At 43.1% G+C, this 26,808-nt stretch overlaps 1 protein-coding gene across 2 annotated transcripts in view; it reads right to left on the reverse strand.

The window, feature by feature from the left end:
- Positions 1-26,808, reverse strand: part of LOC116449168 (partitioning defective 6 homolog gamma-like) — a 65,438-nt gene that overhangs the window by 22,064 nt on the left and 16,566 nt on the right. The gene's annotated exons all lie outside the window — the stretch shown is intronic.

Raw genomic sequence — 26,808 nt, forward strand, 5'->3', positions numbered from 1 at the left:
CCAAACCCACTATCTTTCTCCCCTTTCCCAGGTCACTGGGTTTTGTGGCCAGGTAAGAGCGTTTCCTCCCTGACAGTCTCCGAGCCATCAGGAGGAAGTCACTGCTAGTTCCTGCAGGTCACCAGCTATGGCTTTTTGTCTCCCTCCATGGGAGACTAGAGGTTTGGAATTCATCAGGTTAATGAAGTAGCAGTAATGCTGCCAGCAGTTTCCCAGACCAGTATTAACAAGATGATTTTTACAGTGACCTTTTCTTGACTGTGGGATATCAAGTGCATTAACTGTTTGTTCTGAGTCCTCCTAGATAAACAATGAGAAGTTTCCAGGCCAAGTCAATTTACCCAGCTCTCTCCTAGAATTTCTACCATAATTTAAAAGTTTTCACTTCATTGTCTTCTTGCTCCCTTCCTAAGAAATTCCCAGGATGACAAAAAAAACCCCATCACATACATTTTCTGGGAGTACCAAATTATTTAATGCAGTTTATGTGCAATTTTGTAGTAGAAAGCTACTAACTTAGGATCAGTAAGCTATATCACACACTGAAAACAATGCTCCTTGGAGGTAAATGTTTCCTATGTTGTCTTAGCTCAAAAGCCTGAGCCCTGCCTGCTCCGAGTTTGATTTGCAGACTTTGCTTTGGAAGGGATACTTTTCAAGTCGAGAGAGGGCTGTTAAATAAAGTGAAATACGCATGATAGCTCTGTATCAGCTATTTCTGGATGCCTTTATAGCAGTAATCAGCAATCTTATGCATGTTATCACCTGACTATACAGACACCACCTCTGAAGCAGCTACTGAGGAAAGCAGGCAGGAAATAAAGTCATGACTTCTGCTTTGGAGATAAGGGAAGCACTTAAAGGACCATTAACAAAAATCACAATGATAGCAAGCTAGTAACTGGCTGTTCATCTGTCCTGGCTTCAGAACAAATCCTTGAAATTTGTCTACCAGTCCTCGAGCAGCCCCAGGATCAAAAGGACAGGGAAGAACCTCTGCCCTCATCAAGCTCCTTCTGGAACAAAGACACATACGTGCACACATTCGCTGGAGCACAGATGATGATAAGCCCTGCAGAGCACTCCCTGAAGCTAGGCCATGTGGCCAACATCAGAGGGGTGGATAAACTCTGTGTGAATATATCTGCATAGGAAAGGCCTTTAAAGTCAGATTGCTGACTGCAGGATGTGCTGCTCCCACCGTTACCAGCCAACTACTGGCTCCAAAAGAATGACTGCTGTCTGTATGGCTGCTCATTGCCTTGCAGTGCAAAAGAGGAGCTGACCTGTGGATTTACCACTCATGAATGTAACCCCAAGTTCCTAAACACAGGGCTATAACCCAGATTCTGTTCTAAATGTCAGACATCCTCCCAGCCCAAGCTGCAGAGAACTGACAGAAAGTTACTTCAGTATGAGCAGAGGAACCTGGAGAAGGGACAGTGCCACAGCTCATGTTGACAATCTGGTTAAACTCTGAAGGGACATTGTAGTGGGTTGAACATCTAAAGAAAGGAAAGGGTTGCATCTGATGTTGAGTGAGATCTGGAGTAAGAGCAGATAAAAACCAAGGTTGTTTGTCCTAGGAGGTTCTGACAGGATCTTAAAGCAAAACTTAGGGTCTGGTCAGCATCACTAATGAAGGCCAGCAGAGCTAAGGTGATATGCCAGCAGATGGAAAGCAGTGTTAAGTGCTACTGTGGCGGGAGCAGAAAGCATGTGACCATCTGCTGAGCTCGCTGAAACTGTGGCTACTTAAGTGAAAAAATTAACCTCCAGGAAAACAAAAGCAAGCATAGCTTGTTCTTCAGACAGTCAAGCTTATAGACATCCACTCTAAGAATCTGGATTTTACAGCACAGGCATACAAGGCAGCAACCCAGTGTACACACAGAGAGCCAAAGGCTGTCATGGACACTCAGTTACAGAGATATTTAGAGGAGCACAGTGGAGAAAGAGAAATAATAAAAATGAACAGGAACAGAGGTGAGAGGAAGAAAAGTGGGGTGTGAAAGGGGCTAGTGCTGAGCTAATGACTACATTACAAGGAGCACTTACTACAAAAAAGTACTGAGAGCATTTACAAAAGTCAAAGTCTGTATAGTCCTAGAAGGCTGGCCACAGCAAAAGAAGATAAGAAAACTAGAGCGTAAGGCATCAGGTCATGAGGTAGAAAGAACACTCTGGCCAGCACTGAGTAATGACGAGACTCAATACTTGGGAGAGGATGGAACTAAAACCAGGGCTAAAGACTGAAAAAACCTCTTTAGGTCCACAATAGATCTACAATAAATCAATAGATCTACACAGATTTCCTCAAACACCTCACTTAAGTCTGAGATATGCTTTTCTTAATACAGATTCCAGGAGGCAGATGAAGAAAAAGTTTACAATTCACCCCACTTAGATACAAAGTGCCAATTTATTTGTATCCTCTTTTCTTTCCACTGAAGACAGTATACAGGCAGAAAACCCTATTCCAAACTCACATCAAAATCATTCATTTTCACCTCTAGAAAAAGACAGCTGTACCTTTATTGTCAAAATATACATTAAGAACTCTACTTGGTAAGGCATCCACGTGCTGTGATTAGATTTACTAGGGCTGCATCATCAGCTGTCATGTATCACTATCACTCCACTGAAGTCAGTGGAGCTGCAGCTGGATCTGCTTCATGAACTTCACTGTTCAAGCATCAGCCTGATGTGCTGTCAAGCTGCAGAAAAAAAATATTATCTATCTTTCAGAGATTTATCTATTTTCTACCAAGACAGTGAATCCTGACTTCTGTTTTTGGTCAAGTGTTCAAGGTCTGGGCCTAGTCTTCTGGAGGCCATCAAAGCCAGCGCCTGCCTCAGCCGTTCAGAACTTGGCACCAGCATTTGCAACCTAACAGCATTTGGCCTTTTGCAGAAACAAGTGTTGAGGTGTCCTCTGAAGACTTACTCCTGGCAACATGCAGACAGGTGGATTGCATCACCCAAAGTCTGCACAGGTGGTCAATGAACAGTACTTTGTAAGCTCTTTAGCCTACAGGGATAGATCTATCACATCATGTCTGGGTGACTTCTCTATGAAGACTAAGCTTAACCTGCAAGTGGGCAGGAGTCACACCATTCCACTTCAGTGCTGCTGAACGACAGGAGCATTGCTTAAAACTAGGAAAAAACATGGCATTTCTAACCCAGCACCACATTATGCAAGATAAATTTTGACCCTACCCTAATGTTATTTCCTGCCTACTTCCCATGCTTCCCCTCTCAGCTGCTGAAGCCATGGACTTGTACAGCTCCACTTCTACAGCAGAGCACAAAAACAGAACTAAGGGCAGAGGAGACGGGAGGTTGGGCCAGCTGCTATACTGCACTCAGCAGAGAATTCTTGTTCCCTGAACAAATGAGACCACAGAAAAAAATCTCTAACTCCTGCAACTCTGTTCTCTCAAGTAATGCTAGGTGTTGGGAGGAGGGATAAGGGTGGTAGGGGTGTTGGTAAAAGATGATCTCACACAGCTATCAAGAAAAACAGGAGAGGGAGAGGAAAGAAAGCACACCTGACAGACATGTTAAGAGATGTCTGAACAAGAACAGGGCTAGCCCAAAACCACACCAGTCTCTTGGGAGCTGTGGAAGTAAAAGCAGTTCTGCAACTGAAGGCTTATCAATCACTTGTGTGTGTATGCCCTACTGAACTCCTGAGGAATAAAAGATGGGAATTGAAGGATGACTCTAACAGGCTCTCGAAAGGAAGAGAAGAGCAGACATGGGCAGAGGGCAGAGCATAAGAAACAGTGCAAACATTATGTGTGGGAAAAGCCAAGACATACAAAATGCCCCTGTGCCATATGTGCACAATTCCTATCTCACCTCCTTTAAATAACCATAATAAAATATTGCTGACCTCCTTCATATTCCCACTTACATCAGATTCTCACAAAACATCATTTCTTTTTCAGGAGTGGTGACTGCTATGCTGCAACCTATGAAACAAACAGCTGCTGAAGAAAGGATGCAGTGAGTTTTCAGTCGACTTACTAGTCATGCAACTCTGCCAAATGAGAATAATTCACAGAGCCATTCTGTGGAATAGGATGATGAAAATTAGATACTGAACTATCACCATTAGTTTACTAAGCATGTTTGTCCACAACTTTAGCAATCCAGAAGAGGTGGTCAACTTTCTTCCTAGTGAAAAAAATAGCAAGCTGGATAACACCAGGTTACAGACTTAATCCCACAAAACATGACACTGCCTTGCGAAAACATATTCCAGCCTAAGCTTGTTCAGGTAATTAAGACAAAAGATCTTCCACCCTGCCTTTGCTATAAGGTATTCCAGTACAGCTGTACCCAGCACTTAGCCTGAAAACATGCCCATTCAAGTTTGGATACTGGATCCAACCCACCTGAAAATTCTTCTGCGTAACTTGAAAAACTGAGCATATACTTCATTAACAGCTGGATGATTGGAGTTAATCAGCCATTTCACTCCTGTCTCACTGTCCCTGTAGCCAAAGGCTGAAAGGATTCACTATGAAAGCCACTCAATTTATAAAGCTTTGTCACATGATAAATATGGTCATGATTTAAGATTATCACCAAGCCTTTCCTGAGTCAGCACCACCAGACTGACCCATCTCCTGCAGTGAGTGTCTGCACTGTGCAGCCACATTACTCCAGGAGTACACAATCCAACTCATATTTCTGGCAAAATTACTCTGTCCTCAACCAGAGCAGGTTTTAACATGGATTTTAAGTCCAACACAATGCAGTATAGCTGTCAGTATTCAGTGCTGCCAGATCACCAAACTGATTTGATGTTTGTCATAATTCATTCCTGTTTGAATATATAGTTCTCTAACAACTCTCCAAAACAGCACAGCACAAGTCTCTCTCACACAGCTCCTCCTCAGCCCAGAAACAAGAGGCCTAGAAGGGCAGAGTAAGGTATTTGTAAGCTTTCTGGTTTGGAGGAATTGTACAGAGTACGTGTCCAATCCCTCACTACGACACTCAATTTCATAGAGTGGTCTCCTGAAGCCAGTTAAATGCTTTTTTTCCACTTTGTGTCATGGGAAGGCTCTCTGAAATCATGTGCTCCATCGATTAGAGATCATTTGAGCTGCAGCACAGGTATATTTCTATCAGTTCACAAGCATTTATTCTCATGCCAAAACAAGCCTTCAGCTTCTTCACCTCCTTTCCCTTTCCCAGTCTCACCCATCAGTGCTTCATATACTGACATCTGTAGAACTCCTTACACCATTCTCTGGCCAGGAGCAGTCACCTTTGGATTGGTATAGCCAGGTCTTTGTCATCTCACGAGTTCCCGGCTTCTATCTTTCTAGCTCTGAATGATGAAGGCATCTGCCTGCAAGGGCCTGGACTGCAAGCAGAAGCATTTCAGAGCTGCTGCTCCATTATTTCACCTATGACGAAGTCAGGAATTTACAAGAACAGAATAGGAACAGGCATGTTAGTTTTGACAAGTTGAGGCTTGAAAATAAGAGCATGAGGGCATGTCAAGTAAAAAAAAAATAGTGTAATTCTCAGTTTTATGAGAAACTTATTGAGAAAACATTCATGGTTTTTACCCATATTTAAAACTTCACCCTTCACTTTCACCAGAGTTAACAGAAGATAATTAAGTCCTTTCTTTATTGCATTTGCTTATGTTGTTCCTTTTTTTTTTGGGCAGGAAGGGAGTGTAATCCAGACTTCGGCATCTGTTTCTCTCCCCTTGGCTCCCCTGACATTCCATATCACACTAGACCTGATCATGAAAGACTCCAACAAATTGCTTGAGCATTTTCAAGTATGTCAAATCAGCATTACCACTCCTCACTCAACCTGCCCTCCCACACCCCATGTAAGGCTATTCACTGTATAAGCACCACCTGCCGAAAGAGCAGACATCACACAACTGACATGTTTTCATAAAGTAGTGAGACACCTCCAGCCACCCATTTCCTGCGGATTCCCAGCAAGGACGGTCTGCTGGGACTCTAGGAATGAAAGAAAAAACCAAACAAAAACAAAATAACCAAGTCACAGTTTCACATCAGCAAAATGTAATGCTTCTTCTGCACCAAGTAGTGTGGACAAGACATTTCCTGGTATCTGCCACTCACCTCCTCCAGATTTCAAGAGTTCAAGCCTTTCTAGTCAGCAGAAGCTCCTTCACTTCACGGGAGCAAGGGGATAAGAAGTCAGCTGTGCCATACAGCCATGGTGTTGTGAGACTGCTGTGACAGTCAGCTTGAATCTTGCCAGCACAGACATATTTGTGAAGAAATTAAAGCAGCTTTAGCAACACACTGCACGGCCACCTACGCATCTTGCAAAGTCACAGCTTGGCTCCGTGTGCTGAGGAGACCTATGGAATGCTGGCAAGCAGAACCAGTCGCCAAAACCAGCAAACCAAATAGGCATCAGCATCGGAGGGAAACCAGTGGTTAACACCTGCTGCTCTAAGTCAGACCTGCAAGCAAGTGAGGTTCCAGAGAACAGTTTTTCAAAGCCATACACCAGGTTTAACCAATCTCTGCAGCAAGGATAGAAAACCATTCATCTGGGATGTTTCAAGCATGAAAACCTGTTCATTTCTTCTCCCCAATAAGACAGCACAGGCATTTTCAGTGAAGCCAGAAATAGGATAAAACCAAAAACTGAATTCTCCCTTCTTCATACATAGCAGGACATGCATTCCTCATTCAGCAGCGGCAGCTGCTGAAGGAAGGCAGAGGGCAGAAGGAGTAGTATTGACAAAATCAGCAAGACAAACATCGGAACAGCTTCAGCATCTCATCCCCTGCCTGCTGGCAAAGCAGATGCCCTTCTGCCAAGGCACAGGGGAAGGTCAGCCATTACAGAAGTAATTCAAACAGAGATGAACACTGGGGATAGATTTCCTAGAAGAGTCTCATTAGCAGATCAACTAGAGCCTGATCTCCTCCCTCTTTACTATAAAAACATCAAAACATATTCTTTATTAAACTCCACTTGCAAGTGATTTCAGAGAGACTAGGAGAAGGGCACATTTAATAACAAAACATGACTGGAAGGGCTAGACCTGATTTAAAAAGTCAATAAAGCGTGTGTTTTCATTTAAGAAACAAAACTTAACTGTGGTTTTAATAAAAATCCAACCCTTATTTGTTTTGGAGGAGGAGAAGGGAGATCAATGTACTGCTCCTCTTGCCTCCTCAATTTTGAATACATCTCACTGCTCATGGCAACAACAGACAAAATTCAGCTCATCCCTACAAAAGGTTTGCTCCTAAATCAAGTGGGAAACCCAGGCATGTACTGGGTGGATAGAGGAAAACCACTTGGAGATTCTTGCATTGCTTCAAAGATTAATCTAACATTTTAATTTTAGACCACAAGCAGCACAGCAAGATAGGGATTTTGTTTTTAAAGGGCAATTAGAGCCTTCCTCCTCCATTTGTTCTTTCTTTAGAAGAAATATCTCTATTGTCTTGACATTTTGGAAAGGAAAAGCCCCACTGTGATTGTTTCACAGCAGTTATGAAATGCAGCAGCCACACAATATGCAGCCCTAGGTTTGTGGTTTTGGTTCTCATTTAGGTGCCCAGCCAGGGTGGTGCAGGCATGAAATCATTTGCCTGACAGCTCAGCTACTGGTCACTTATCTAAGGAGAAAATCACTGATGACTGCAAACCAAGATAAACACCCCTGATGTACGCAATGGAAGAACTCTGAAAAACAATATACTCTTTCAAAGAGAGCCCACACATTAATGACCCATTGCTTTTCCACCTCAGCCACTACCTCTACCGTAGTCATATCCTAGTGATCAGCCTATTCAAACTCAGATATAAAAATATTTGGTTTACAGAGCACACACAGACTTAAGAACAAGCTACCCTGGAAGGCACACCGCCAAATTTGTAGTCTAAAAACATCAGGACAAAAAACCGTCTACTGAAATGGCATCTGAAGAGCCATCTTAAAAATCTTTTAATCTCTTATCTCCAAAAGACTGGCCAGTACCAAATGAATCGCAGTCATGTTGCCTGCTAGCTAAGGTCAAGAGTTCTGCAACACTGTGCTCTATGATTTTATCAGGCAGAAGAAACACAGAACTCCTCACATGTGCCAGCAGCCACCCCACAACACTTGCAGTGAGTGAATTTTCTCACTGTAAGCAGTTCCCTGGGGACATCTCAGATTCTTCAAAATCTTGCTGTTTATGAGGTGATTGATTTTCACCCAGCAAGACTGCAACTTTGCTTCAGACTTTGAAGGAGGAAATTTTGGGAAGCTTTAGTCAAGACACAGCAGGACAGAAGCTCACTGCATAAAGGCAGGTCCTTGTTCATGCCATACAGCAGTCATCAAAAACAAAACCAAGAATTCCCAGGATTTTCACCTCAGTTTAGGAGGTGGGGGGAAGTGTTTGGTATTTGATTCCAGATTTCCCAAAGTGATTAATGCATTTTTTAAAAGTTCCCCAGTAAGATACAAGAGCTATAGTGATCCAGTTGATTTCATGCCATGACACTGACAGTAAGATACCTTCCTGCCAACAGCTGGCTCTTACTAATCCCCATTCAACCTGCTGGAACACGATTTTGCACCCAAGGCCACATCCAAAAGCATCTGGCTCAGGAGCAGAAAAAAGATACTGTTAAGCAGGAGGAGTTCTACACCTTTCCTTTTTCTGTCCCCATCAATGAACACAAACAATGTTTGATGCCAGATCCCACAGGCCCTGAGATGGAGGCAGCAGCCAGGAAATGCTTCTTTAGAAGTGGGGGCAGAAGCATATGCTATAAATTAGGTACAGCCCAGTGCAGATGGCAGAAGGTTGTAATGTAATGCAAACTTAATTTTAGATTGAATTAATTCTGAGTCCAGAGGTTCACAGTACCTCATTGAAGTCTCTTCTACTTACTAAATAGAAGAGACCACGCAGTCAAGAGTCTGCTGTGAATTCCTCTCATCTTACGATTGCCGATTTACATAGGAAGATCAAGGAGGTGAACAGCAGCTTCCAACATATGTGAATTCCAGCAGAGACTGTTTTAAGAAGTTAACAGAAACAGGGCTGGACAGCAAAAAGCCTAAACCTAAGCAGGTTCAAGGCACTCCAGCCCTTTCCTGCTATAACATGCCATGTTTAAATGGAATCAAGTTTTTATGCCTCGATCCAGGGAGGATTTCCTTTTCTAGGACAGAGTAGCATACCATTTCCTTCCCTCATATAAAAGCAGCAAAACCAGGTATTCTGAACTTAACTTGATCCAGCAATGCTGGCACTGAATCCTGGTCAAACAACAAGGGAGAAATTATTTTAAAAAAGAATTAACATAATAGCTCACTCAGAGACTGCCTTTGCACTAAGACTCAGGAAATGGATGGCAGAAGTTTTATTATAACTAGAGGGGGAACATTTTTCTTTAATAATCTCCACAACTGAAGTTACTCAGGTGTGTCTCCAGCAGACCTAGTCTGAGACACATTGCATAGTCAAAAGATGAAGTCATCGTCAGGGCAAAAACCAGTCTAGCCACCAAAGACAGAGGCTTTTTCTCACAGTCAGCTACTTACAGCAAACATCTGGTGCACCTGAATGGGGCAGAGCACAGCCAACAGTCACAGCAAGCAGCAAGCTCCCCAAGAAGAGGCAAGACACAGAGCACAAGCTACAATTCAGTAATGGAGAGCTCTGTGAAAGACCAAGTTGCTAAGGTGTGGAACTGCTCTCCGTTACTGATGAGGGTCACTACGCTGCGTTACTGATGAGGGTTTAAGAACACTGACATATATCTGCCTTGGAGCTTCAAAACAAGACAACTGGAGAGCCTTTAATGCATTTCTCTCTCCTGTGCCAGGAGCGCATCCCAACCATCCAGTCGCAAGGCAATTAATGGTGGCTAATGGTTAGAACTGCTTCCTGAGCTGGCCAAATTTAAACATACAGCATAATGAGCTTATGCAAGGTGTGTGCCATGTAGGACACAGCATCCTTCATTCAGATTAGGTTTTATTTATTTACTATTTATGTCAGTCAATAACGTTCCCTCCTCTTCCATCTCAGGCAATTTCAAATGTTGTGGGGGAGAAGGAGAGAAGAAGGAAGAGCAAGCAACACCATAAAATCATAGAATGGCCTGGGTTGTAAGAGACCTTAAAGATCAACTAGTTCCAACCCCCATGCCATGGGCAGGGATGCTTTCCACTAGACCAGGCTGCTCAGAGCTCCATCCAACCCAGCCTTAAATACTTCCAGGGATGGGGCATGCCCAGCTTCCCTGGGCAATCTGTTCCAGTGTTTCCCATGAGGAAAGATAGTACTTCACTTCTAGTGGGACCCATCTGTCTCATGCTACCTACCTTTTGTAACCCTCTTCTGGGGAAAAGTATGGCTTTGCTTCCCCCACTTTATGTTCGATTTTTGTCTTATTCACTCTCCTAACAATTATTTCAATCCGGCCAAAATATGCTAAGACTGCAGTGAAATCATACACTTATTGTGAAAGGCACAAAGGCATCTCTAAGTATCTCCACAGGAGCACATGGCAGCCAAGGAAAACTCCTACCACATACCACCTGTCTGATATGCAGGGACTGAGAAAGCTCCTCAAGAGACCATTTAGTTCAGTTCTCTACAACAAGAAAAAAAATCAATTCTTTCTCAAGAAGAGAAAATAGCAAGATGATGAAAAAAGGACTCCTGACAACTTTCAATGACAGCGTGAAAGGCAGCTATAGAAAACAAACAAACAAACAAAAAAACCCCCAAAACAAAGCAATAACAACAACAAAAAACCCCACCCACCCAAAAATCCAAACCCACTGAAAGGCAGCACTAAAGCGTGCCACACATTTCCACTGGAACATGGGAGTCTGCAGCCACGGTGAGTCGACATTCACCATTTCCTGCCTCCCCTCTGGGCAGCCTGTCCTTACCAGCACTCTAGAGCTGGCTCTGCAGTTCCAAATAGCTTGGCCCACTTGAAGCAACCTGTAGAACAATGATATAGAAGGTCTCAACAGCCAGATTATTAAAGGTCTATGAGGCTTCTATTTCAGACCAGGTCTCCTGCCCCTGATCAAACACCCAGCACATCAGGCAAGTCAGGTGGGCTTTGAGAATGCAGCCTCTGGTTTTGTTTTAGGTAGAAGGAATCTAGCTTTCATCTCCTGACACTGCTCAGCAATGCCAGCCAGCACACAGGGCAGGAAGTGGGGTAAGTCAAGAAGTTCACTTCAGAAGTGCCTTCCTCATCCAAATGAAAATATAAAAGGCAGGCATACCAAACTTTCCATGCCTTTACCCCACACCAGTATCAGACACTTGTTCTCCCCCCTCAATTCATCTGCTCACTCAGGGAAACGAGAAAGAAAAAAGTTGCCTAAGCCTCTTTGCCTTCTTGCTGCATACTTCTGGGCCCTTAACAGCGAAAAAAGGACACAGCACATTAAATAAAGGCTCCCCCCAATGCCAAATTGCTTCTCAGATGCCAGTGTGTAATTGATGAATGCAATCTTTGCAGCATGTTTTTCGCTCTTGCTCTCTAGTCTGTCATTGACAATGCTGGATGAAACCACTTACTTGAAGAACAGCTTTTACAACTATTTTTGAAGTGCTCCCCCACCACTTGCAGCATTGCTTACAAAATGGCTCAAGGCTGGGAGTGGTGAAGGAGGAAGATGACACCGCACTGACAAGTCCATTGCCTGGGCCAGGCACTGGGCTGCTGCTGGAGCAGGGAGGGAGCCAGCAGCGGGGAAGAAGCAGCCAGGACAAGGACCCTGGCACAAAGAATCCAGCTGAAAGCACTTACTGGTGGAGTGGGAGGGGTATCAGCAGCCACTCAAGAGCTCCTTGGCTGAGGAACCTCCCCCAGAAAATGGGCATTACCACCAGTTGCACCAGGCTTATGGGCAGTGCTGTGCAGGGCCATGGGCCAAGAAAAGGTTGACACTTTGCTAGGCTGCAGAGTCTGAAAGCACAACTTGGTCCGATATAATAACCTCACTTTTTTTAAAAAGAGACTGTCACTTCTGGGAGACTTTGCAGAGAATGTAAATTACACATAAACACACACATACACACACCCTTACATGCCTTGAAGAGCTTCAAGCAATACTCAAAACAATCCCAAGACTTCCAGTTGCTGTCTCAGCTTAATAGCTTAATACAGGACCATATACTTTTCCCTCTTCCCACATGCACGTCTTCCCCAGGTTTCCAGAGACCCGCCTTTGCCCACATGAAGACAGACAGGGGTTACACTTCTGGCAGCTGGGCGAACAAAGCTGCACAATCCACACAGCAGATCTGCAGCAACTTCTCACAGCACAAAAGAGCACTTGAGATAGAGAAGAGGAAAACACAAGGGGAACAGTGTGCTTTTCTCCAGCTAGGAGAGACCAAGTGGGAGTGTTTTTATTCATTTCAAGGGAAAAACCCAATAAATTCTTATTAGTGTGCATACTATAATTCAAAGTCTTATGAGCTTCTGTGCAACAGCAACCTGAAAAACACTGCCAGGCAAAGAATGGCTGCATGGCAAAAACCTGAGTATAAGTGGAAAAACTACATCAAGTAAGGTTTCCTCCTTTTCCAAAGGAGTTTTACAACAACACACTGGCATTTCATTTCCTCCCTCCATTGCCGCAGTCACCGATGCTCTCAAGGCCGACAGCACTTGTCTGCATCGCTCTCCCCAGCTGGTTCAGGAAGCGATGACCAGGGTAACTTGGTGCATGCAAAGGGGGATTCAAATCCAGCTAGGAAACAGTGTGAGTAGCAAAGCCAGACCCCTGTGCTTTCAGGAGAGTTTGACTCTCTGCCCTCAAACAGCAGCCTCCATCAGTCCCACTCCTCACTCAGGCCACCTTTCCTTCTAGTCCCCATTGCTGTGAGTCACCATCAAAGGACTGAGGTTAGCCTCTGGAAACCACCAATTTTCTTCCTTCCTGTAATGTGTGGTGATAGAGACCATACAAACTTTTCAGGAAAATCTGCCCTGAGGGCATGCATTTGATCACTGTCACCCAATGACCCTTTTGGCTGCACAGGTGCTTATTTTAATGCTGGTAAAGAACTGTTCACACCACATACACTACAAAAATTGAGTTGCAGTAGAGAAAATATCTGTTTATAGTATAGTGAATAACTGGTGTGAGCCACACATTGTAAATTCCCCTCCTCCACTTCCTCACCCAGAAAGTGGGCACAGCACAGCAAAAATAAAACAAATATACATAGTTCTGTTAAATTCCCCACAAAGGACCAAGGCCAAAGGCATTACTCTCCCGTCCACAGTGAATGGCTGCTCTCCCAGCCCACTCCGGACACAAGGCACAGGAGTACGAAACTGGCACCACACTAACCCAGCTATGTGGCTTCTGGAGGAAAACCAGTTCATGTTCAGCCAAGAAAGCAGAGCAGCCAAAATGCAGCTGCCTGTACCACTATGCCCTTAGATACTTGCACTGCTTGTGTTTTCAGGGCAATTTTTTTTCCTTGGTAACTATGAAAATTAGACAACTTGCAGAAGTGTCTCAGAAGTTGACCACAGGCTCTAGAATGCAAGATCTTTGCAAATAAAAACACCCTGCACTGCCAGAGCTAAATAAAGCAGCTGAAGTTTACCTAGCTAAGAGCATGTTAACTATAACATACTTTCTTGGAAATCACTGTTTCATTCTTTGAAACTATGAGCAACAGTGTGTCTCCCCAGCCTGCACAGAGGATACTACTCGGCTACTTTAATTTTCTACCCTTGAATTTTTCCTTGGAAGTCTCCACCCCCAACACCACATTCCCATCTAGCCGCCCCCAAGCACTTGGACTAAATTAAGCCAAAAAATCAAAGCCACCTGATTATTTATTAAACAAACAGGACACATTTTGTCTTTGGTAGAATGGAGCACTCCTGGTTAGCTGCAGACTTTAAACTTCACTTTGGGGGGGGGGGTAGAGGGAAAGGAAGGAAGCAGTGTTTTACTTTAGGAGAGCACACTCAGAACTCGTTATTTGACTTAAAAGCCATCTGCCTACAAAATGAAAACTGTACACACACGTAAGACTTAACAAGCTGTAAACAAGCGTCAATAGCAACAATCATATTTCAGTGATAATTGCCTGCTTAGATCACATTTATTTAGGATAACCCTCCCCTTCAAATAATTTTCAATTCTCTCAACTCCTGTCAAGCCCATGTCCCACATCTGCCAATTAAAGGAAGAAGCAGAAATTGAAATTAAAGGGGGTGCAGGGAGCAAGCTAGTGTGCTTTGTTTGTGTGCCAGAAACTTTACCAGGATGCAGAGAGGTCCCTGACAAACAGGGGCCAGCAACACATGCAAATGAAAAAACCCAGTTATGTACATGGAAAGGCATTCCTAATTTTTTCCAGACAAATTCTGAATACTTTGTTTCATGTGAGAAAACAAGCATTTGACTAGAGATCTCCTAATCAGGAAACAGACACATCAGGTATTTCTAGAATGCTAATGAATGTACAGAACAGAGCAGGGATTATCTGCTGCCTGCCTCAGCTGACACTAGGGACTCCCAGTATCTGAACTCCCTCCTGCTTTTATTCAAGCCACATTTTGCAGAAAGATTTTTAGCATGAAAAGAAAAACAATATGTGAAGTCAGTTCCCAAACGGATACAGAGAGCTACATGTGGAGCTACAGGAAGACAGAGCTTAGAAGCCACTTGCATCAGGGATTGTTTTCTTCATCTGGTTAGGGAAAAAAGAGAAAACATATCCAAGACAAGAATGTGCAATAAAATCAGATTAAGGAATGTTAGTCACTCCTGGCTTCCCCTCAAAACAGAAGTCAAAAAGTTTCCTCCATTTATTCACAAGATGTCTAAACAGTGAGTCTTGCTGAAAGAATGGAAAAGAAAAATAAAAACAAAATTAGAAAAGTGAAAGGAAAGAAAAGAAGGTTGCTCTTCTCAACCTACTAATAAGCTCCCCAAGTGTTTTTCCTTCATCCATGTACTAAAAGCCAAAGCAATCCCTGCAGCATCAGCAGGCACTGTGGTCAGTGCTGGGTCCCAGCCAGCCAAGAGTGCAAATACAGTATTAAATGCATTCATACTTTCCCACTGAGACAAAGCCTGAATAGCCTAACAACTGCTCCATCCTCTGTGCTCCCTCTTCCCAGCTAAGCTCCTGATATTGCCCCTAAATACAGATGTCCCTGACTGCTTCCATTTATGTTTACACAAGAAAGAGGACGAGGGTCACAGGGTGGAACAGCTGAGAAGAGCAGGCACATTGCTGCAAACGTGTCCACTCTTCTTCAGATTTGGCTCTGGTACTCAATGGCTTTGCTGTTGCTGTTCAGCATCCATTTATATAAACACCAGTGTGGTTCTTGGAGAAAGGAGGATTGTAATTGAAACCACCAAAAATAACCATTGGCATACAACACTTGTTATTTAGCACAGACCCCCTTCAGCAGTTTTCATGGTCATGATTTAGCAGACACAGTGGCAGCACTCCAAAATAAGGTCTCTTTCTCCTTTTTGTGCAAAAGAACCGGGGAACTGCACAAGCAGCCTAGGAGAGGACCTCATGCCCCAAGCTTAACCAATTTACCACCACACTGCATTCCAGCCACAAGAGAAAACACAGACTAATGCAGTTGCAAGCAGAGAATTGTGCTAAGCCTTCACAAAGCCTTTCCCATGGAGCCCTGCTTCCCCACAAGCAAAGTGGACCTGGGCTATTCCCAGTAGCTGATGAGTCAAATAACTTCATTATGAAACACTTGCTTAAGACCAGAGTTGTTATTTAAGGAGCCAGTATCTCACCTGCCTCTCAAAGATAATGCAGGTACACGAGACAACACACCCACAGCTCCTCTCTTTACCTACAGAAGTGATGCGTTCTGAAGCGGCTTTTGCCTGCTTTAAATGTGTCACGCCAGCACAGGAGTTGTTTACCCAGCTTCTGCTGAGATAATAAAACTGGACATGTAACACCTCCCAGCAGCTGCAGAAGGTAGTCAACATACAAAATAAAAAAACAACTGCTGTTAGGTTTGTCTGGTTGGTTTTTTAAAAAAATAAAAAGCGGGCCTGGCTCAAAAAGTTACGGAATGGATGTATGAAGTGATGTTTTTCTCCAATTTTTGCCACACAAAGAGCACAGGGAGTAACATATGCCCAAGACTTCCTGTAAATGTATTTCAGTACAAAAAAGGTTGTACCACACAGTTTCAAAACAGAAATAAGACTCCCTTCCTCCCTATAAATCGGTACTTAAATTTCAGGCATAAGGTACCATATTTAGCATTTCCAGAGGAATGCACACAGAGATGACCATGAGGAAGATGGCTGTGGTTGTAGATTTCCCTTTAAACCCCATCTTTAGCTTTGAAAACAAACAGACCATGTCTGAAGAGAAGAAGCTCTTTAACAGTGCCCAATTTACATATCTGTTGGGCAAGAGAGTTCCCACAGACATGAGAGTTTTTGTCTTGCATTGGTCACATCAGATCCTCTGAGCTGTCAGACAACCACCTTCATCTATGAGGAGTCAGAATCAATTTGGAGGAACCAAAACCAATTTGGAGGAACAATTCTTCTCCCTGGAGTCTTTATAGGGCTTTAATTGAACCTGGCCCATCATCAGCTTTGAACCTCACCTTCCTCCAAAGTCCTGGGCTGCTGCTTATTCAGATTGTTACTGGTCATTGCCCCCTTGGGAGGGCTGGGAATCAGGGTACAAATAAAGAGCAGCAGAGTGTAGCAGTGGTATCATGCTGGTGTTTGGAGAGACAGAGAGAAAATGACAGACAGGGAACAACATTTTAGAAATTGTGCAACTGTGATTTTGACAGTTTTTTAAATCAAAGTATACACGTGTTCTGAGCAGATTACTCATCATAACAATTTTTAAACTATTAGCTGGCAATTATTTTCTAGCTGATTGGATTCCCAATTGAAAATGCACTAGACAACACATCCAAACAGTTTTTTTCCTCATCATTAAAAACAACTAAGTAGCATAGGATCTAAGAGTCTTTAAAACACCTGATGATTGTTGTCCTCAATAAAAGCTTATCAGAGCAGTGCAAAAGCTGTTCACCTAGCTCCTAGTGGGATGATAAAGAGTTAGGTATACAACTTGCACATCACAAGAGGGAAAAAAAAAAGCTTACCCACCTCCGGCTGTTGGGAAAGCAGGATTCTGCAAGTTGCAAAAGCTCATCTGATTTATCATGGAAATGATTACATTATTCAGGAGTGGCTGGTGGCAGTGACTGTGCCACCACCCTGGCAGACACACCACCTGTGTGAACTGGCAGCTTAGCAATCATTGGTCTCCCACCCTCTGTTTCCAAAAAGGCACCACTCTGAAGAGTGAAAAGCAAAGCTCCCCACAGAAGCTCTACACTGCAAGCAACTTGGGGGGCTGTGCTTCAGTCACTCTACTCTTCCATGCCTTACAACAGAACTTTATTTTACTGACATTCAAGCTGCCAAAGATTGAGTTGAGATTCAGATAAACACAAGAAGTGTAGAGAAATATTACAACCACTCTGTTTCTTCCAAATGCCAATATTCTCAGTGCCATTGACACTGATAAAATGCTTGTACTGTATACTGTACTTTACCATCCAAATTCAGCATCCACCCTCCTTGTGATGTCCTCCCTGGTAGGGTTTCTCCAGAGCCATTCTAGCCAGACTGTGGGATATCAGCTACCTAAGCCTCTCAAATTGCTGTTCAGAACAGCTACTGTTTCTGCACTTGTATTTTCAGGCCAGCTGGTTGAGAATGCTAAGTGTTATAGAGTTAGACTGATTATTTGTTTTTAAATTATTCATGTTTTAACTACATTTAAGGAAAAGTCTTTAGGCAAAAGATCTAGGAAGCAAGGTTTTGCAGATAAAAATCTATGTGAATTTGGAACTGAAGTCTTTCTAAAACCCGTGAGGTTTTGCCCTTTTTTTTTCCCTCCAGTTTTCCCACCCCCCTTCTTTCTCATAGATATTTCCTATGCATTCTCTCTTCCCCTGCACTTCCAATTTTACTAAAACTTTGTGTTTGTGGGAGGTAGATTCTGGAGGAAACCTCAGAGACATGAAGATGCAATCTCAGAACCATGAGACCTCCTGCAAGCTGATGAAGCAGCCAAGTGCACAGTCAGAAGTTAGGTGCCATGTGAGCCCGAAGAGGCCCAGACTGCATCTGAACAGGGACAGCACTTTCCCTTTGACCCTAAACTCTGCCCTAGTGCTCTGCACCAAAGTGCACCAACCTCTGGGTCACCTCACAAAGCCCATCCACGTGCACTGTAGCCAAACACCGTGTTCAACAGGACAGGGTTCACTGCATGCAATAACAAGCATTCCTGATTTATTTTAGGCTGCATGAAAGCTAATAACATAAGCAAATCTTATGTTTGCCTTCAAACAGTACAAACACTAAGAGTCAGGGAACAATGTCTCAGCAAGACAGCAGGAATCAAATGTGAGTAATCACAGAAGAGTTTGGGTTGGAAGATAGCTTTAAAGGTCATCTAGTCCAACCCCCCTGCAACAAGCAGGGACGGAGATGCCATTACCGCATGGCACAGAGCTGACACAGCCTTATCATGCAGGAGGGATGCAAAGCCATGCCAGAGCCTGTGTGCACCTTACAGACATGGGACTGTAGCAAGCCACCTTTTCAGACCTTTGGATCTCAGCACAACCCCTGAAATACCTCCAGCAGCATACCCTCCACAGTGATTCCTCCTCAGCAGGGACGCAACCTCTGCTTGTTACTTCCATGTGCAAGCAGCTAGCCAGCAATTTATGCTACTGACACTGATGTGCCTCGTAGGGCCAGGAGGCCTCTAAGGCAGGGAGACCTGATTTGCTGGAATTGCCCAGTTCACACCAGTTGTGAGACCCCACCAAGGAAAGGTACCATTCAGCAAGATGCTGGCAAGCAGCCTAGCTAACCTAGGTTACACTAGCAGGTTCCCTCTTACAGCTGCTGCTGATGCACATACATTAAGCATCTTCATCACACTGATCTCTTTCAGCTCTCTTGGGACATCCACATGGAACTGAAGTGGTCTGAAACAGAGGCAATAACATTTCGGCAGACAGATGGAGCTAGTAACTCCGATTTTCCAAGATAAGCACACACCCATAAACCAGATCAACAAGACCCAGGAGCATGCTACCCACACACCATATGACACCCATCACGGTAGAAAGGCACCTGCACCACACTCTGTAGCTCCAGTACTTCCTCATGATGCAATACAGCTCTGGGATCTCAGGATGCAACTGGTGAGAGGAAGGGTGTGGGACATCACCGCCACTTACTAGCTGAACTGGGACCAAATGAGGTACAGTGCCAAAAAAAAACACCAGGGAAATTATTATTCCAGGCATCCAGAGGCAGGACAAGCTAATTGCAGGGATGCTCTCCACATGGTCTGGTGATCAACACTGGTGAAGTCCACTGTAAGACAGGGCTTTATGCACACCTCCAACAACATCCTTCCTCTTGCTCACCATCACTGCGCACTTGCCAGAGTTGATGCAGATGACACGTACCCTTGCTGAGGGGTCATCTGAGCAAAGGAAGATGAGTTTGTTGTGGCAAGCTGTTTCCTGTGATCTGCACCCCATGAGCTGGCTCCTGTGGCCAGCTGCTTCTGGGAATGTTTCAGAGACAGGAGATGGGTTCTGATGTACTGCCAAGCCACTCTGCCCACAGCAGCACGTTAAATCACAACAGATACCCAGTCTGCCGCTTCTCCCAGAGCTCCCCCTCTCCTCTTCTCTCCATCCCTTCTAGATGACATGGCGTGCCTGTGAGATGAGCTTATAAACCTCCCTGCACCCCAGAGTGCCCAGCAGCACTCTGTACAACAGAGAGCAGCGTACAGCAAAGAACAACCTCTAACACAGACCCTCTATTACACCCACAGGTACCACGCTCCTGCGTTACTCAGCATGTCCCCTGCCAGGTGACAGGAAACTGCACGTGGCAGGGGAAGGTGTGCTATGGTATGGTAGCGAAGGAAGGAGAAATTAAATCCCACTTTAAATCCCACTTTAAGCAAAATACAGCACAGGGAACTAGTGTTCTTCTAGGGGGAAGCTGGGACCCTCAGGACAGCCTGCAGACAGCTATTCGATTCCTCTCTTTCAGGGCAAGAAATGTTAACTCTACACATGGGTGACAAAAGCTGCCAGGTAATGCTGTCACATTGCCTTTGAAGTCAGCCAAAAGAACAGAGAAGGGAAAATTCCACAACACTAGCACCTTTGCATCCACAAGCAAAAGGCAAGAGACCTGAACAGAAAACTAAGTTAAATTCAAAAGTTTCCTTTTTTTCCAGACTCACAGCCCATTACAAGCAGAGATACCTCAATGAGGTCAGAAAAGCACCAGCCACACAACTACTGAAATCAATTAAAAAAAACAATCTGATGTGCCTCTGGGCTTGGTCTATTTACACAAGAAGTGTTAGCCAGATCTAGTGAAAATCACGACCAGTATTAGCATTTTCAGTCACCCATGCACATGTTAAGCTCACTAGCAGATCATTGTCAGCACTGTTTGGCCTCAATTACTGTCTGTCCAGGGCAAACATTTGGGATACTTTTGGGTACAAGCTGATAAATGGAGACATCATGTGGTTACCCCTACAGAAAAGTAACTCCCTCATTAAAGAACCTCATGGATGAAGAAGCAACTTTTGAACCATAGCACTGCATGATCCAAGTTCAGTCTAACACTGGAAACAAGGATCACACGTTCTATAAGCAGTACACATAAATCCTGTACCAGAATTTGATGTATAAAGGCTGACTGCCTATGTCCTATCTTCTCCTCTCTAACATGCAGGGAATTTTAAAATGCAATGAGCACACTGAACCAGTATTCAGTGAGCTTTTAAGTGACTGAAGAATAATGCAGATACAGACACTCTTCCTGCTACTGATATTCTTTGTCTCAGCTAAGAATTGTTTTGAAACAAAATTTTTAACATTTCTTGTTGCATGTTGTACTCCAAATGTGCTATACTTCCCCCCCCCCCCCAAAAGGATAAGGCATGTTGGAGTTATGCTATTTCCAGAAATACGAGCTTAGGAACCTCCCATTCTTAATTTTTATTAGCCACAAAGGCACTACCCTTGGACTTATTTATGGGCTCTGTTATAAAGCATTCATTTATTCACTCAGTGTCAGAAAGAATTTCTCCCAAACTGCAAGAAACTTTATGGTTTTCTGATTAACACAACACATTTTGTTAATGCAACAGGTTTTCCTCCCCTTTACTCATGTCAGCTGCATTTAAAACTACACCTTAGTAAGCACACAAAAGCAAAAAGGTAGAGATTACATTATTTTGTAAACAAAATCACTGCATAATACTACTAAAACTACCAAATTGCTTGTCAGAACGAAAACAAAGCCACGATAAACCAGGGTAATAAAGTGAACAAATGGGTTGCCACCAGTGTCCATCCTGAGGTCATAACTAACAGACCTCCTCTTAGGACACCTCCATGGCATCCAGGGATGAGGGAAACAGCTTTAGTCCTTTTCAAATCCTCAGCTGGTAACTCAGCTTTAAAGGAAACAGTTGTGTTCACCTACAGCAGCTGAAGAGGCAGAAAGGCTTGCTCAGAGCTCGCCGCTGCCAGCAGCCAGGCAGCCTTGCAGTGCCCGTGCAGAGATGGAGCTTTTCCCCAACTCCACTGAACCCCAGCTGATTTCCAAAGACACTAAACAGTACGGAATTTCTTATTTACATATCAATTCAAATTAAATAATCATTTTCCTTCAAAACTTTACATTTTTTTTTTAAATTCTCAAGTAATGTATTGTTTCTAATGCAAAGGGATAATCAGAGAAGAAAACTAACTGGTCCAAGACTCACAGAAAAAGGCCAATTCTCCCCATTAGGTGTTAGTTCCATACCTGTTCTGTCACTGCTCTCGGAGTCTTCTTCTAGTGCTGGGAGTAAAACAACACCAGCACTTGTGTGCTTTCACCTAACACACTCTCCTGCCCAGGCAGCAACAGCATTGCAGAGCAATTAAAAAGCTGAGGCAAGGAGTAGAAAGCTGACAGCTGAGAGGAAGAAAAACGAAAGCATGGGAGAAAAAGATGAGAAAAACTGCAAAAAAATTGGGGGTGGTGGAGGAAATAAGTGGTGCAGAAGTTATTCACATGGAGCTTTTAGAGGTTACTTAATATCAGCATATGGCTGGGGCCTGAAGAGCAAGAACAACAGTGAAGTTTTCTAGGTTAATAGTTTCCTTAATATTCCCACAGGATTCTTTACTACTCTAAACATAGCACAGAGGAAAAAATAAGATCCAAGGAGATCATCATCAGGGGCAAGTTCAAGAAAGGGTTCTTTCAACCTCCTGCAAACTGCTTTCTCTCTTGGAGCTGAAAAATATCCAGAATTCTTATGCAGTATTAATACTGACACATTTAAATTTGAAACATGCAATCCCAACAACACAGGTAGACTGAAGACAAAAGAGAAGGTTTCATTTACTTAAAAAAATAGTTTGAGTGGAGCTATTTGTTGAACTATAGTTGGAGTTAATTTTTCAATGCCTACTACAAACACCTAGCAGAAATATCCTTCACTACATGCTTGTTTTCAGTGCAAGAGTCTACCAATTAAGTCATCCCAAGACCTTTAATGTACTTAGGAGTTTAGAATACTTCAAAAATTTAGCAGAAAATCTGCTCCTGAAGGCCTGAATCTTGAGTTAATATTTTTGTTGTGCTATCTACCTTAATTCACTACATGAAAGCTACTTCAAACTTGTGAGGTCTTGTCAGGTAAAATCTGGTGTCAAAGAAGGGACTGTCCGTTCTCATTATTATCTGCATATTATACTTGTTTCCATCACTCACAGAAGGGAAATGACAGCTAGGCACAACAGGAAAAAACCTGAGCCATGAGCAGGAAACAGAATCTCTTGTTTTGACTACTAAGGTAAGAAAAGGTAAATAGTGGAAAATTCCCCTCATACAGGGACCATAACAGAGGTGGATCATTTGACAAGTCTTCCTCACCACTGTTTTTATACAGCCAAGCCACCTACCAGAGTAGCTCCACTATCTTAAATAAAAAGCATCAGACCAAGGAAGGAAACAAGAAATAGCATTACTTGAGACTACCTGTAAGTATACATAATTGGGGAGTTCTTGTATTTTGGTTTTTTTTAAGTACCTTCAGGGCAGCAATCCACAACTATAAGACAACAAACAGAAGTTTGGAGGGATGGAAGAGCATTTATTTGCTTGTTCTTATGTGGGTTACAAACTGAAGATAGGCATGGAGTTGAGGAGAGGCTCCTATTAAAGGCTGCACAAGTTCCCACTGTAAACAAGTTTCTTTAGCCTAAATTCAGCACAGTCTGTGGTGCTGGTATGAGCTTGATGCAATTTTTAAGACTGTGAAAGTCTATTTTTATTCTTAATATAGTTGGTTATGTGTATTTATTATTAAGTTATTAAACCTTGAAACTGAAAACAAATCCCATGTAGCTTTAACATGGAAGTGCAACAAATGTTTGCTGTTTATGCCAGGCTTCTGTTCTGTGCTTACTGTACACTGCAACTGCAAATATTTATGCAGTGCATATTTCTGTGACAGCTCCCACTATCAGCTATCGACCGACCCCACAAAGCCTAGCTGTAGGCTGTGCTACTTCCACCCCTCTTTCACTGAAAATTGTTCCTTAGCAGCTGTTCTGGTTGCAATTAAAAGTAACTGGTGATGAAAATCAAATATCCTCATACTCTAGAAATTGAGTTTTTGAGGAGAAGGGAAGAAGCAGCCCCACAATGGCTCTGCTCAGCCACCAGGTATCACTAACCATGCCAGCAACAAAATCCAAGCCTGTTTTTGTTTATGTCTGACAAGCCAGATTAAAAACTTTATGTTTTTAAAGTTGCTTAATAAACCAGTAGAAACATAATGATTACTCAGTCTCATCATTTGCACATGAAAGGTAGAACAGAGAAGTTACAGTAATTTGTTGCCAGACTTCACTGGAACAAACAGCTGCATTTTACTTATCTTCAAATATCAAAGGACTTGAGTGGGACAAAGATTACTTGGCTTGACAAGCTTTCAAAGACCCCTCCAGCTCAAAACCAGAGATGTTTCTGAAGAAAATCATAAAAGGATTTAATATAAGCCTAGCAGCAATTCCTATTATACAAACACAAAATTTACCACCATCGTCTAATCTTGTCAAAGCTAAGACAAGATGCTTTGCCTCCTTTCCAAATCCAGTGGAATTGCACACTTCCAAAGGTTAGAAGCAGGCAAGTTCTTCCTCCCAGGACAGAACTCGCTTCATGGCAGTGTTAAGCTGCTTTAAACCTGCCCATCCCGTGCTAGCTCCTCACTCAAGCAACTTGTTTTCTGCTGAAGTGCTGGCTCAGGGAGCTCAGCCACTGGGTCACATTAGTGCCAGGGCAGAGGCCATAGGGTAGCAGCCCTGGGACAGTCTGACCAACAGCAGAGCCACATCCTCCAGTGCACCCATGAGCTACCGAGTGCCAGCAGTTTCTTCTTCACCTTCCCACCCTCCTTATACAGGAGCAGACAAACTGAAGACCTCATCACCATCTCTGCACTTAAAATTTATTTTATTCCCTCAGACTCCTAGCAGACCATTGTGAAAATCTGCTCAGCTCAACCAAAAGGAAGACCAGAAGGAGCTCAGTATTCTCCCTCCATACATGCTGCAACCTGCTTTATTTTTCAGTATATCAAATACCTTTGACAAGAGCAGTAAAATCACATTGTTCTTGTTTGGAAATAAAACATTTTGAGAAAGCAAAGTCAATGCCTGTGCTGCAAAACAAATAGGAGGGTTACTGAAGAACCAAAAAGATGATGTGAAAGAATTGAACTCAAACTTTTGTAACTGTACCCACTCCAGAAGGCTGAGCAGAGAGTTAAAAGTTCTAGGTAGCTGCTGCCTCAAAGCCCGTTTTTGTGTTTAACACATGTGGTTAGACAGCCAACAACCATTCCTGGGGATTATCTGCTCAGAGTACGAAAGACAATAAAACAACCCACCATCAGTTTTTCAGGCAGACCTGGGCATGATTCCCATTAGCACATTTTTACTTTAAAACTGAGTGTGATTGCTCTGATTTTATAATACAAGAAAGCCAAGCACAGATGTTGGTACTTAGAGCTGAACAAAACTTTGCCAGGTAAATAACGAATTGCAGAATTATGAACTGCTTCTGAACATGCACAAATATATTGCATGGCACAGCAGTTCAAATAACCTCAGTCACTATATGTAGTTGAAGAAAAACAGTATCTTCCAATCTTTACATTAAAACAAGTCAAATCCAAAACCCAACCAGGTAAATGCACATTTTTCCCCTGTTGATTTTGGATCGAGCTTTAAGTGAGAACTGATGGTAGACAGCAGTTCTAACCACTCAAGGAGGAAAGCAATGGCTGGTGTTCAGTACTGGGTTACTGTAACAGTAAGAGACTATTAAAAAACGTAACTACAAAAGAAAATATACCAAGTTTCTGAAGATGATACTTGATGGCTTTTTACACACTCAGTTTTCCAGACTGTAGAATGCAAGACAACACAGGTATTAGAAATCACCAGCCTTCTCTAACTTCCATCCACGTCAATTAACAGCTGCAGTTAATTTGTGGTATTTACTAATTTATGATGTAAGGCCCTGCTCCATTTAGCTGTGGAGTGTGGTTTAGGGTTTTGGCTATTAGAATGCTCTTCAGGTTTGTTTGGATTTTTTTTTGCCTTTCATGCTCCTGCAAGAAGTGTAATACTTGACAAAGTTAACCTGACATACAAATTTGTCACCTGATGCTTCAGTGCTTCATCTGTCTCCTACTTGCAGGACACTTCTAATGAAACCATTTAAACCTTTAGAAAGCTTTAAAATTAACTTTACAGCTGGAAGATTGTGAATCTGATCAAGAATTTGCTTTATGATTGACAAAGTGCCCCCCCATTAATTTACTGTTACTTTTATAGAATCAGAACATACCTCCTGCTGTGATGGGGACAAAACAAAAAGGCTTCTCAGGCGAGTTCACTTGACCTCAGTCTGGGATCAAGATGAGACCAGACAGGCTGTGCACCACCTCTCCCACCTCCTTTGCAACTTGAGCTACAGCAGATTTTCTGTTACTGCCCATGCAAACCCTGACGACTGGTAGGAAGTGAAGGTCTGGTCAGAAGCAGCCTGCATTGGTTCTCCCAGAATCAGAATCATTAGCCTGGATTTACAGCGGTGTGCTCAGTTAACCACTCTGTTCATTCTGCTTGCTGTACTTGGTCCTGGACATACCACTTGGAAAAAAAGAAACCTTGGGAAAAAAGCACTGCACAGAGTACAGAGTGATCAGCTTGTTCATTTTGCCACACTTCCTGAGTTTCTGAACTTTCTAGGTTGAACACACCTCAGTAGGTAACCAAAGCAAAAGAGGAGAAATTCTGAAATCTCTTTTACTTGGTAGACCTCCATTTACATCCTTATACCTCCCCTGCAAAGTTCAAGGAGTCGTTTGAGGCAGGTTTACCATGAAGAACTCATTATAATTCTGCTATTTATTCCACTCTATTTAAGATGCTCCAACACAGATCAGCTTGAACACATACTGTGCCTGAGAGGCATTAAAGCAAGATTTGATGATAATTTCATTCCATTTAATCATACAAGAAATAATGTAATTCATTCACAGTATGTAAACCTAACTCTTTTCAGTTTTTCTGTTTTATATTTCTGCTTGAATTCATAGC

Source organism: Corvus moneduloides, chromosome 1 (genome assembly GCF_009650955.1).
Source record: "Corvus moneduloides isolate bCorMon1 chromosome 1, bCorMon1.pri, whole genome shotgun sequence".
In the NCBI taxonomy this organism is placed as follows: Eukaryota; Metazoa; Chordata; class Aves; order Passeriformes; family Corvidae; genus Corvus; species Corvus moneduloides.